General features: G+C 35.7%; 1 protein-coding gene across 4 annotated transcripts in view; it reads left to right on the forward strand.

The window, feature by feature from the left end:
* Positions 1-2,658: 2,658 nt before the first annotated feature.
* LOC125665530 (uncharacterized) overlaps positions 2,659-11,825 on the forward strand; it is an 80,958-nt gene continuing 71,791 nt past the window's right edge. The window contains exon 1 of one of the 4 annotated variants that reach the window (XM_048898196.2): positions 2,659-3,116. The gene's annotated coding sequence lies outside the window, so the exon portion shown is untranslated. The remainder of the gene's footprint in view (positions 3,117-11,825) is intronic. The other 3 variants (XM_048898198.2, XM_048898197.2, XM_056152276.1) reach the window with 3 other exon arrangements.

Consider the following 11,825-nt stretch of genomic DNA (forward strand, 5'->3'; position numbering starts at 1 on the left):
GCAGATATAAATTACATGATAAATATTGCATTATATCTAAAAGCATACATATACATTTCAATTTACATTAGCATTGCAATTTCTGATGCAGCAATGTTATTTTTAAAAACAACATGTCATTATGATGTCCGCTTCTATTGTTCGCCATTTGATACTTTGATGTACCATATAAAATTTTGTTTGCCTGATTTATTCTTAGGGTTGGCGAAACTCCGGACTTTTGTCGCATCCAGAGTTAAATATCGCACTGCTACACATACACACACACACAAATGTACTATTTGTAATACACGTATAACATTCTCTATTAATTAGCGTATTCAATATACCATTCTTCACACCGTGCCACATTGTGGGCACCCCCCCCCCTTCCGTCCCTCTCATAGACAATGCACTTATTTAGGCGAATATGCCCATACTGAACCACAACATTTACTAAACCATGGATTCAATTCTTATATTCATTTTATTCACCAATCAAGGGACCCCCGTGAGCATATACAATTTGAACAATTAACCATTATAACTACATGATAGAGAACAAATGGTGATGTATAGAAAATTAATCTTTTTTCTTCAACAAGAAGCATACATGCTGGTGTTCCCCAAGACTCAGTCTTGGGACCTCTGCTTTTTCTTTATGTTAATGATGTTAATCAGACAGTATGTTGTCAATGTGTTGATTATTTGCAGATGACAATTCTATTCAATGTTCGTCGTATAATGTTGCTGTAATTGAACGACACGTTAAACATGACCTAAAAATCCTAGACAAGTGGTCTAAACAATGGCTTCTTCAATTTAACCTTTACAAAACAAAAGCAATGTTTTTTACCATGAAAAAATCCGTAGACCCCCGAAACTAGAGTTTCAACAATGTCAGCTTGAATATGTTACTGTTCACAAACACCTTGGTCTTACTTTTTCTAATGATTTAAGCTGGTCTGTGTATATTGAAAACATTGTAAATAATGCGTATAAAAAACTTGGTTTGTTAAAAAAGTTAAAATTTACTGTAGGAAGAAACACCTTATCAACAATGTATACAACTGTTATTAGACCTGTATTAGAATACGCCTCTGTAGTCTGGGATGGATGTGCGGGTTTTGATTCTCACCAGTTAGAAAAAGTTCAATTATTGGCTGCCAGGGTAGTAACCAGTCTTCCAATTTTCTCCTCAATAGATTCACTTTATTTTGAAACTGGTTGGGAACCCCTTTCTGATAGAAGACAAACAGCTAAATTAACAAAGATGTTTAAAATCCATAACAATTTAGTTCCCCAATATTTGAAAGAAATTTGCCCAAATATTCGCAGAAATTTATCATCATATAATACCCGTGATCTAGCGACTACACACTTTCTAGATGCAGACTTGATTTATATAAAAAGTAATTTATTCCCGACAGTTAGAAAATGGAACTTTTTGAGCTCAGAAATAAGGGAGATAACTTCAATTGAAAAAAAACAAAAAAAACGCATTGAAATAACACCCTCAAAACCACCTTTATACTTTTCATATGGCCAGCGATATGTTAATATTATCCATACCAAATTAATACATTCTTGCATTTTGAATAATGATCTTTATCGTAAAAACATATTTGCCTCTCCATATTGTATTATGTGGTCACATTGAAGATGCCCATCATTTCTTCTTTGCATGCAAAAGATACACTCAAGCAAGAAATTGTTTTCTCAATGAACTGCTTCATCTAAATTATGTTCCTATTGTCAATACCCACCTTTGATTATGGGGAAATTAATACATGTATTTTTTCCAATGATGTGATTTTTTTTTTATTTTCAGAGCAGTGCAGAAGTTTATTAAGAATTCTAACAGATTTTAATCGGACCTATATATCATAATCTTAAAATATGTTTTGCATTTTATGCCTGATTATGTACTTACATGAACCTAAACATATATTGTTCATTATCATAATTGCATATTATAACGAATATTATATTTTCTGTGGTACGACAATCTTTATTTGTACATGTATAGCATAATATATCTTGTATATGGGAGATGTTTTCTAAGTTGCTAGAACTTGTAACAAATCCCTTTGTATATTTATACAATAAAATATGTTCAAATCAAATCAACTACATGATATCATATATACACGTATATGTTTATGTTAAGGATATACGCAACAGGGGCTAAGGCGGGTTTTTTTTTTTTTTTTGGTAAGCGGAGGTCAGTTCAACCTTTCAACCTTAATGTGATTATAAAAACCCCTGATCACAAACCGGACACCTCCAGCGTTCGTATACGACAGGTCACATATTAGTTTATGCTAATCAGATCGGTGATATCAGGAGTCCGTGTCGGGGTAACGCGCCTTTCGTTATCTCAGTATTCAGCTCCACACCGTCCCATCTAACGTAGTAACAATACCGGCCTTTGTTTGTCCAACGGGTTGACGAGGGAGGTAAAAAAGAACCCAAATAATTCAGGCAATCCTGAACACATAAGTCGTTGAACGGACAGCGTGTATAAGTTTTCGAAATTTATGAGTGAAAAGGATTTTGTTCTGAAAAGCAACACATTTACTGTTAATATTGCTTCGACCTTTGACCCACAGACCATATAAAAATATAAACAAACAGGGGCAGATATAGCCACACAGGTAAGTCTACCTATAGTTTCCCATTCATAAGTTGGATTACAAAGCCAATTATCTATGGGAGCCTGTTTACCCAATTTTTGGGCCGTGACTAAAACTCCAATACAGGGGCGATTTTTTTTTGCGTGTGTGTTCCCGGTTTCTCTCTTGCAGACGACATCTGTAGTGATTGGGCACACACGTGAGGAAAAACGCACCGTGCAAGCAAATTGAAGGCAGTGCTACTCTCATCTCTCTCTCTCTCCTTGTGTTCAGTGAATCGAATGCTACAGACGTTCGCAGCCAAGGTACTTCCAACATGTAGGTATAACTAACGATGTTTCAACGCTTTGATTTTTAAGAGGAAATGTGTTCATGAATGGACGGATTTAGAGCTAACGAATAATGAAAATAATTTCAACGATCGTTTTCAACAATGGAAACCCCTTTAACTTGACTTGGAAAATCTCGGAGTTCATTGTGTTGCCTTTTAAACGCTGAGAGGTAAGAGGTGAAATCTGTTTAGATGCTTAATGTTGATCGCTTTATAACGAATCTGAGAGTGGTGTTGTTTTAGCCTATTCGGCGCACTGTGTGATGTGTACACGGTTGACGTTTTAATGTTTCTAAACATGAGCCTTGTCAAGTTCGATTTAAGTATATTAATCGAGTAATTTTGTTTAATAGGTTAAACAATAAATAAATAAATTCCCGGTTGAACCGACCCTACCTACTTCAAATGTTTTTCCTAATTCGAACGGAAAGTTTTCAGGATGTTTTTGTGTGTAATGTTTGATGTAGTCTGTCTTATAACTTCGTCTGTTCCGTACTATTTCCTCTTTTTTTGTGCCCTCTTCACCCCGAGATAAAATATCTTCCTTACCTACATCTAAAAGTGGTGGACCGCAAACAACTATATTAATATAAATCAGAGGCCGGTAGATGACCACCCTCATCCCCTGGCTTTTCACCGGTCTCCCCACATCCAGAGTTATAATCATTAAGGCCAACACATACTTAATATATATAAAAAAGATCAATTTTATTTTCCGACTTACATAATTTGTTCACAACCAATACTTGTGTTGAAGGATTTTGACAGATTTTTCAGATAACACACGGCAGGTACACGGAAACCCGAGACGCTGAAGGAAAAGTTATCAGATCGCCGGCATTCCGTTCTCTTTGTGTTGTATGACAAATTTTCAATTTTTTTCCCCTAAAACAATCTCTTGCCGATGTAGTACGTGTTCAGCTCCGTCGATTATGCTGTCGATAAAGTGCACCTTATGTTGTCCCAAGCTAGAGATAATCAAAGTTGTGCAATTTTGTTCCGAGTCTGTGAAAAATCACGCTGTAAAGTTAACTGTTCGTCTGCGATAAATTTCAATTTTGTTCCGAGTTCGCGGCGAATTTCACTTTAATTCTTGTCTCGTATGACCTAACCCAATCAAGATCCATTAACTTTTATTGTTTGTTAATTTCATTAACAAGGGTAAATGTTTTATTTTTTCCACAAATTTTGTGAATTCGTCAAGTAACCTACATTATTTTATTGATAGACAAAACTTTTTTTTAAAAATTGGCGAATAAGAGAGAGAGAGAGAGAGAGAGAGAGAGAGAGAGAGAGAGAGTACAATGTACAATCATGTATATCCCTGCTGGTACTCGTACATCTCGGTTGCCAAGTTTTACCGGGGATTGGAGGTTTTATGTTGTCAGTTTGCCTCTCCAAGCCAGTTAACATCCCATTGTCTGTCAAGATGAGCATTAATGTTCCAAACCATTCTACAATAGTTTAATGTTTTGTGGTTATACGTAATTACGAAAAACCTTCGGCCAAAGTAAGTTCATCATGTGTACATGTATAGATGGATGAGCCGTAGGGGTAGGGGTGGTTAGGGTGCGATGTTATAGTCTTAAAAATCACTGGATTTTTTCTTGTCTCCAAGATAATGCAAGTTAGGTAGATACTCAATTTAAAAAAAAAAAAACTACACCAAACATTCAGTCCACTTTCAGCACCTTGAATTATTATGAAGTGTTTCCAGAATCGGCCATATTTTCCATCAAATCTGCAGCAGATACAGAGAATTGCTTTGATCTCCGACCTTGTAATCAAACATTCCACTGCAAAACCTTACTGGCACGTGCCCTCGCCACATCAGTACATCAGCAGGTGCTCGCACACGTCTGCATTTCTGGCATTTGAATATAATCATCAAAATAATATCTCTAAAATTTCATGTCAGACAAATTCCACAAACTTTTGTTGCGGACGTTATTTATGCGGTAAAGTTATGGATTTTTTGAAAACTTCCTGTGTTCATGAGTATTTTCACAAATTAAGGTGTCCGACGTAGATTGATTGATTGTTTTGCTGTTTTCCGCCACACTCGACAATTTTTCAGTTATCTGGTGGCGTCCAGTTTTTTGTTGGTGGAAGGGAGAACCCAGATACAATGTACCTGGGAAGAGACCGCCGACCTTCCGAAAGTAAACTGGGGAATTTTCTAACTTACGATTCGAACCCGCGCCGACCAGAGGTGAGAGGCCGTGTGATTTTGAGCGTGATACTCTAACCACTCGGCCCCATCCAACGTAGAAGTAAGAGGCATTAATGTCTGACAAAAACCAAATTCAAATATTTTCCTCATTATTCCCACCCATTAAAAGTAAACAATGAATGTTGATCCTATCTATACTCGTAACACACTCTATATGTACACACTATTCATGTTTGATTTTTCTCTTTATTCACAAATGAAAGGGTATATATATGTACAGTAAGATTAATGATTTCTTCTAGAAATCGTATATAATGGATTTCGGACGATAGAAACTTTTGGTAGCTTTTACCCCCTCCCCCATCTACTTGAATTTAGATTTTAATCGAGCATTGATCTTTTGATCTCACCCCTTATTACCACATTTTATGTTAGAATGATCAAGAAGTAAAGACACGGCTACTAAAAAAAGCCCCACTATTTCAATAGTTTTCAAGATGGAGATGATAATGTCTGTTAGAATTGTGTGTAATCCCTACATGTACAGCGACTCGCGTATAATACATAGACATAAATTATTGAATGGGTATGGGGGCGATATTCATTTTTGTCAACCTCGAGGTAAGAACTGTTATTGAATGCCAGGGGGGACCTGATACGTGTAAAATGAGAAAATTACCCGCAATAAGAATTTGAATGATTAAATATCTGTTTTATTACACCAGAAAAGGATTTAAATTTGGATTTTTTATTCCAATGATTTAAAGTTAACTGTCCCGAAAAAAAGATTAGCTTTTGATATCAATATTGAAGGAATGACCGGTAGGTCTACTCCAGAATTTATTTTTAATTTGAGGTTTGTTGAGCTATGAAATCGCTCACATTTGTTTGAACTTATTATAATTACCATGATCCAGACTGGTCTTGGACGGATAGCAGATTAGCTATACGAAGCATTATATTGCGTTGGAGTGGATAATCGATCAGCTGGTATTATCTGAAGACTGTCACAACTGAATTATCATGTAAATTTTTTATTGTGTCAGAATTTTTTGGTATCGCTGCAACTAATTTAGTAATACGACACATTGTTTGACGTCACCGCTTTTGACGTTACTACAAAGACAACTCGCTGCCCATATTCACTGGTGCTCTCCGCCTAGCTCTGACGCATGGACAAATATCTTCTTCAATGTCATTGAAGTCAAATAAGCGCACTTACACTGTAGAGAATGAATTACCATGAATAAAGACACTATGGTTTCTTATATAGGTGGTCAGTTGGAAGGTTTTCAAGATTCGCGGACGGCGTAAGCAACGAAACGCCGACAGCCGACATTTAGCGATTTACACCACCACGTAAATTAAACAGTCTTTAAGCGATCCATACCGGCCTTCTTCGTGATGCATTTCTTGAGTTGCTTTCTCAGATACCTCAATTTATGGTTTATCCTGCAACACTCCATCCTCGACGGTCGATGCCCCCTTACATTAGCCTCGCGCATTCTATTTCATTGTGACGTAAAGCGTACTCGTGCTTTTTCCTCGGGTTTATTACATTGTGACGTCAGAGTCACAACCGCTGATGGCGATATTATTCAAACGTAAAATGAATAATATATGTTTTCGGTAGGTAAAAGTTTGTTGCAATTTGACTTGATATTGTGTTGCATTATAAATGATATACATCTTAACTGTCTCGCAATATACTATACGTGTAAGTAATATCTGGACTCTGGTAAAAAAAAAAATGTGAAAAGGGTTCGGCAAGCCCCACCCTCTATCACGTCCTTCATATTGCTTAGTTTACAGCAATATTGTAAGCTGTAACTGACGGTAAATAAATTGAAAATAAAAAAAACAAATAGAATGCATTGTAACATATTTGTGATTGAATATATATATAATCTCATTGAATCAGATCTGAAGCAACAAACCCATCAAATCAGCAGAAAATGTCGATTCATGAATTACATATATTGTCTTCCTGTTCGTAATTCTCGATGTGCATTGACCTCGGAGGTCACCAGTTAGGACAAATACGGAAGAGAGGCGCTGCGCAAGTGTCATATTTGTAAACAATTGATATGCTAATTCTTATGCAAATTTGTGATCAAGATTTTATTTGAGTGGCACATTTGCGTAAATATAATTTCTTTGACTTATATGTAATTCATGACACAATGAAATATTTTAAAACAAAGTAAATGTGTAGTTACTCACGTTAGTAGCCATCTTTGTATGACCTCAGTCTCAACAACCCTATAGGCTCATTATGTTCGGCAATGATCGTTTCTATGTCCGATTATTCGACGATTGTCTCCGAGGTTTTGGCGGTTTGTACAAAACGCTCATTGTACATGTAGGTATGCTCTCAAAAAACATTCTCTTGTTTATTGTGCTGAATTTTTCATCAGATCTTGGGGATTATATTAGTTATATGATCAAATGTTATTGATAGATCATGCATACTTGGATAGTTGTAAAAATACCTTCAGTTACAGCTTGTATTGCTAAAATTTTTGATTTAAGTAATTTTGGATTCCGAGTGTTAATATTTCACTTTCTCTGCAATATCTCCAGTACTGCATGCCCCGTGGGGATCCGCGTCAGAATAGGTCATCAGTAACCCTTGTTTGTCTTAAGAGGCGACTAAATGGTGTGGTCCTTCGGATGAGACCTCAAAAACCGAGGCCCCGTGTCACAGCAGGTATGGCACGATATAAAAGATCCCTCCCTGCTGAAAGGCTGTAAGCGCCGAACATAGGCCTAAATTTTGCAGCCCTTCGCCGGCAATGGTGACGTCTCCATATGAGTGAAAATTCTCGAGAGGGACGTTAAATACTATACAATCAATCAGTCAATCCGGTACTGCATGAGTTTTATCATTAAAACAATGCATATAATCAGTTGTCACAATAATAGCCTCTGGAATCAAAGATTGAGGGGATTTGTCCGTCTGTCTGTTCTACCGTTCCACCATATATAGGTTGTTATGGTCAGCTGATTTTCCATGACCAGATACAAGGTTACTTTTGCGAAAAGCAATAGTTTAAAAAAAATGGCTGTTTTGTACGGGTCCTACCTTTGTAATGGAAATACATTATAAATTTTAAGAATTGAATTTCAATTTTGAAAAGATGAACGGTGAAGATAACGAACAGTGATCAATCTCATAACTCCTATAAGCAATACAAAATAGATAGTTGGGCAAACACGGACCCCTGGACACACCAGAGGTGGGATCAGGTGCCTAGAAGGAGTAAGCATCCCCAGTAGACCGGTCACACCCGCCGTGAACCCTATATCCTGATCAGGTAAACGGAGTCATCCGTAGTCAAAATCAGTGTGCCACGAACGACCTAACAATCGGTATGAAACACACCAGACAGCATGAGGGCAAGAACTGCATAGTTCACGTCGGCATACTTCATGAAGTGCGTTAGGAAAATGAAATTTGTTTTGATATTTATATTCTACTTTAATTTCTGTCGGAATTCTCAGCCGTCAAAATAGATATACTATATGTATCAAAATTCATACGCGCATTTTTTACAACGTCAGTGCAGTCATGAGGAAAGGGTTATCATTGCAATTTGTAAATTTTAAAAGATATCAAAGGCTAAAACATTGGACACTTGAATAACTTTTTTCAGTGAATGAGTTCACAGGCGCTGAATGTTGATAAAACTCAAAGTACATTATAAAAATAGAATGTTGGAGGTTGATATTATTGATATTTCCGGAGTCCTAAAAATAGATTGATACAGCAGACGGAAATTAAAAATAGAAGGATGGATTGAATGCGTGGTTGAAACAGATTGTGACTTTTTATCTGTGACGTGGGACATGTGGATTGGCAGCTCTGTCCATCTAAACGATCTCAGAGAGATTTGCCTGTTTTGGCTGATGTATGTGAATAAACAAAAATTGCATGTAATTGCCGAGGTACTATTGCAATCTTGTTTTAAAAGATTGATTTACTGTTTCATGATTAAATTTGTAGACATTTGACAATTACTATACTATATTTTGCATTGTTATTAAATGATTTTTAAAGGGAGGGGGGGGGGGGCGAGATATTTTTAAAATATTTGCTAAAGGAGTCAATGTGCGTATGAATCTTGAAAAATATAGTACGATTATTTCAACGGCTAGGAATATTTCCGACTGAAATGAAAGTTAATGTGAATAAATATATTTCAAAAAATCATTTTCGAAAATACATGAGGGTATGAACATCAACGCACCAGGCGGTCATACTTTTCACGAAACGCTTTTAATAATTCTTCTGCCGCTGAGTTTATTCCATGATGCGTGTTCGAGCATCATGGATAATATTATAGTAAAACAATTAAATTTCAACTTCATGTTTACTAAGAAAAAATTCATACTTATTTTAAATTTTATTCTTTTAGTAAATATATGCCGCCAAACCCTACACGTAACTTTAACTCTATAACCATAATCACTCGAATTAGAGACGACATACTCCCAACCCAATCGTAACTACTCGGCTGTTTCCGTGACCGCAAAAGAACCGGTTACGGAAAAGGACGAGCGCGTGATCCGATTGACTCCAAACCCAAAATCAGATCCTAATATACGCTCACAATAGCAGAGTGTACGGTGCGGATCTAAGATTTTAATTAGATTGACTCCCAACCCACAACATATTATGTATTCCGTAGATTTATAGTAGTAGTACTCATATAATATATATACATATATACATAGATGCTAAGAATATTCCGTATGTGCTCAGTGGCAGAGGATGAAAGCGACAAATGACTGTATTTAACTTTAGTTTATTTTAAATTTTGATATTCACGTTTCAATTTATTATGTAAAATCAAATAGTTGTAGAAGAAAAACTGACTATTTATTTATGAGAGTTTATTCATGTATATATATTCTTTGCTATGAGAAGTGTAAGTAAAATGTTGACTTATACATGTACCTTATGCAACTTTTGGATTATGGAAGAGTTATCGTTCTTATGATTCCGCAATGTTTTAATAATTTAGTTCAATTTTTTATGTTTTGGGTCAATAAAAACTAATAATATATTTCCAAGAATTTTTGTTCTCTGTAAAAAAAAATAAATATATGAACACAATTTAAAAAAAATTGATTTCGGCTAAATTTCTTCAATTTTGGAAAACAAATATGTTAAGATTTGATACACATACCGTTTTTTTTTTTTTATCAAGATATTCCATGTATTGTAACAAAAGAACTTTGCTAATAATTAGTCTGACGCGAGACGAGGCGAATTGTGGTCACAGATCACAGGGTAACAGCGAATATATTTTCAAAGACTTATACTTGATAACGAACAGTAGAAACAGAGCGAAGAGGAAACGATTGATGTGTAAATATAATTTCATACTGGGCACAATATGGCTGCTTCTGGTGTGTTCTGACACGAGCTTGACCCTTGCCCATTTGGCTAAAGATTTCTGGTTAAAAATGTTAGATTTTTTTTTTTTTGGATCGCAATTTAGTAATGGAGATACACCTAGAAACCTGTACTTTGCACAGGTCATGAGATGCTTATTTTCATCAGGTATTGTGGCAAGATATATATGTAGTACCCGAAAAGTAACCATGACTGTATTTTTCCAAGCGATGGAGGCAATTAGAGGTCAATTTTAGACGTGTAATATGTCAGAACTGTGCGTGTATATTTATAGCAATCTGGTATGTAAATCTTCATGTAACTTGATTACAAGAGCGATATGTTATGATGTCGCCCGCGGAGCTTCCATAGAAGTAATCAGATGGCGACTCTCAGTTGTGTGAAATGACAGCCGTGGGGAGGCATTTGACCGCCGACTTGTCCGTTTAAATTATCATTAAATTCAGTTATGTGGATGTCCACTTCTAGATAAGCTTGTAATGAATAACTTTAATTTTATGATATGTTCTTAAAATCCCTACTGCTATGTATAATTTAGCCCACAATACAGGGACAGACCCAGTAATTGTTTTTCTTTTATTCAGATCCAGCTTTCTTTCTTTCTTTTTTTCGTTTGGAGGTTCCACATTAAATTCTTTAATATCTCGATGTGGAAGGACATTAGCTGTAATTTTGTCACCAGAAATTGAATTCAATGAAAATTGCTCTAAATTATATATTTCAGTAATTACCAGTATTTGATTATTTCAAGCACTTTTTAGCCTCAAAGCATGTATATGCAATTTTGGTGATTAAATATTTATTGTCGTGCAAGACCAAGCCAATGATTCTTCCTTATATATTTCTTCACACTAAAAGCGGTTATCTTACGTACATGTAGTGTTATTAGGTTTCTCTTATTTTTGTACAAAATAAATGTTTTTATTAGTCAATAATATATACATGTACATGTATTCCTTTGCCTTTATAAGGAGTGAGGGGGGGGGGGGGGGTTAAGGTTGCCATTACTTTTCCAGTTAATGCCCCTTTAAATTATTATTTCACTTTGAAAACTCTACTTATGTGTAATTATCGTATTGTGAATTTTGCATTTACTACCACTTGGTAAATAAACAATTAATGATATGACAAAGAGCAAGAATTTAACAATGTTTATGAAACAGGTGCCCGCGGTGCATATATATCATGATGACATGCCCGGTTGACCGTGTATTGCCCTCCGTTTAGCTGTGAATCTGTTTATTAATGTATTACTGGGTCAGTACGAAATTACCAGTATGTTAA

Source organism: Ostrea edulis, chromosome 10, assembly GCF_947568905.1.
Source record: "Ostrea edulis chromosome 10, xbOstEdul1.1, whole genome shotgun sequence".
Classification (NCBI taxonomy): domain Eukaryota; kingdom Metazoa; phylum Mollusca; class Bivalvia; order Ostreida; family Ostreidae; genus Ostrea; species Ostrea edulis.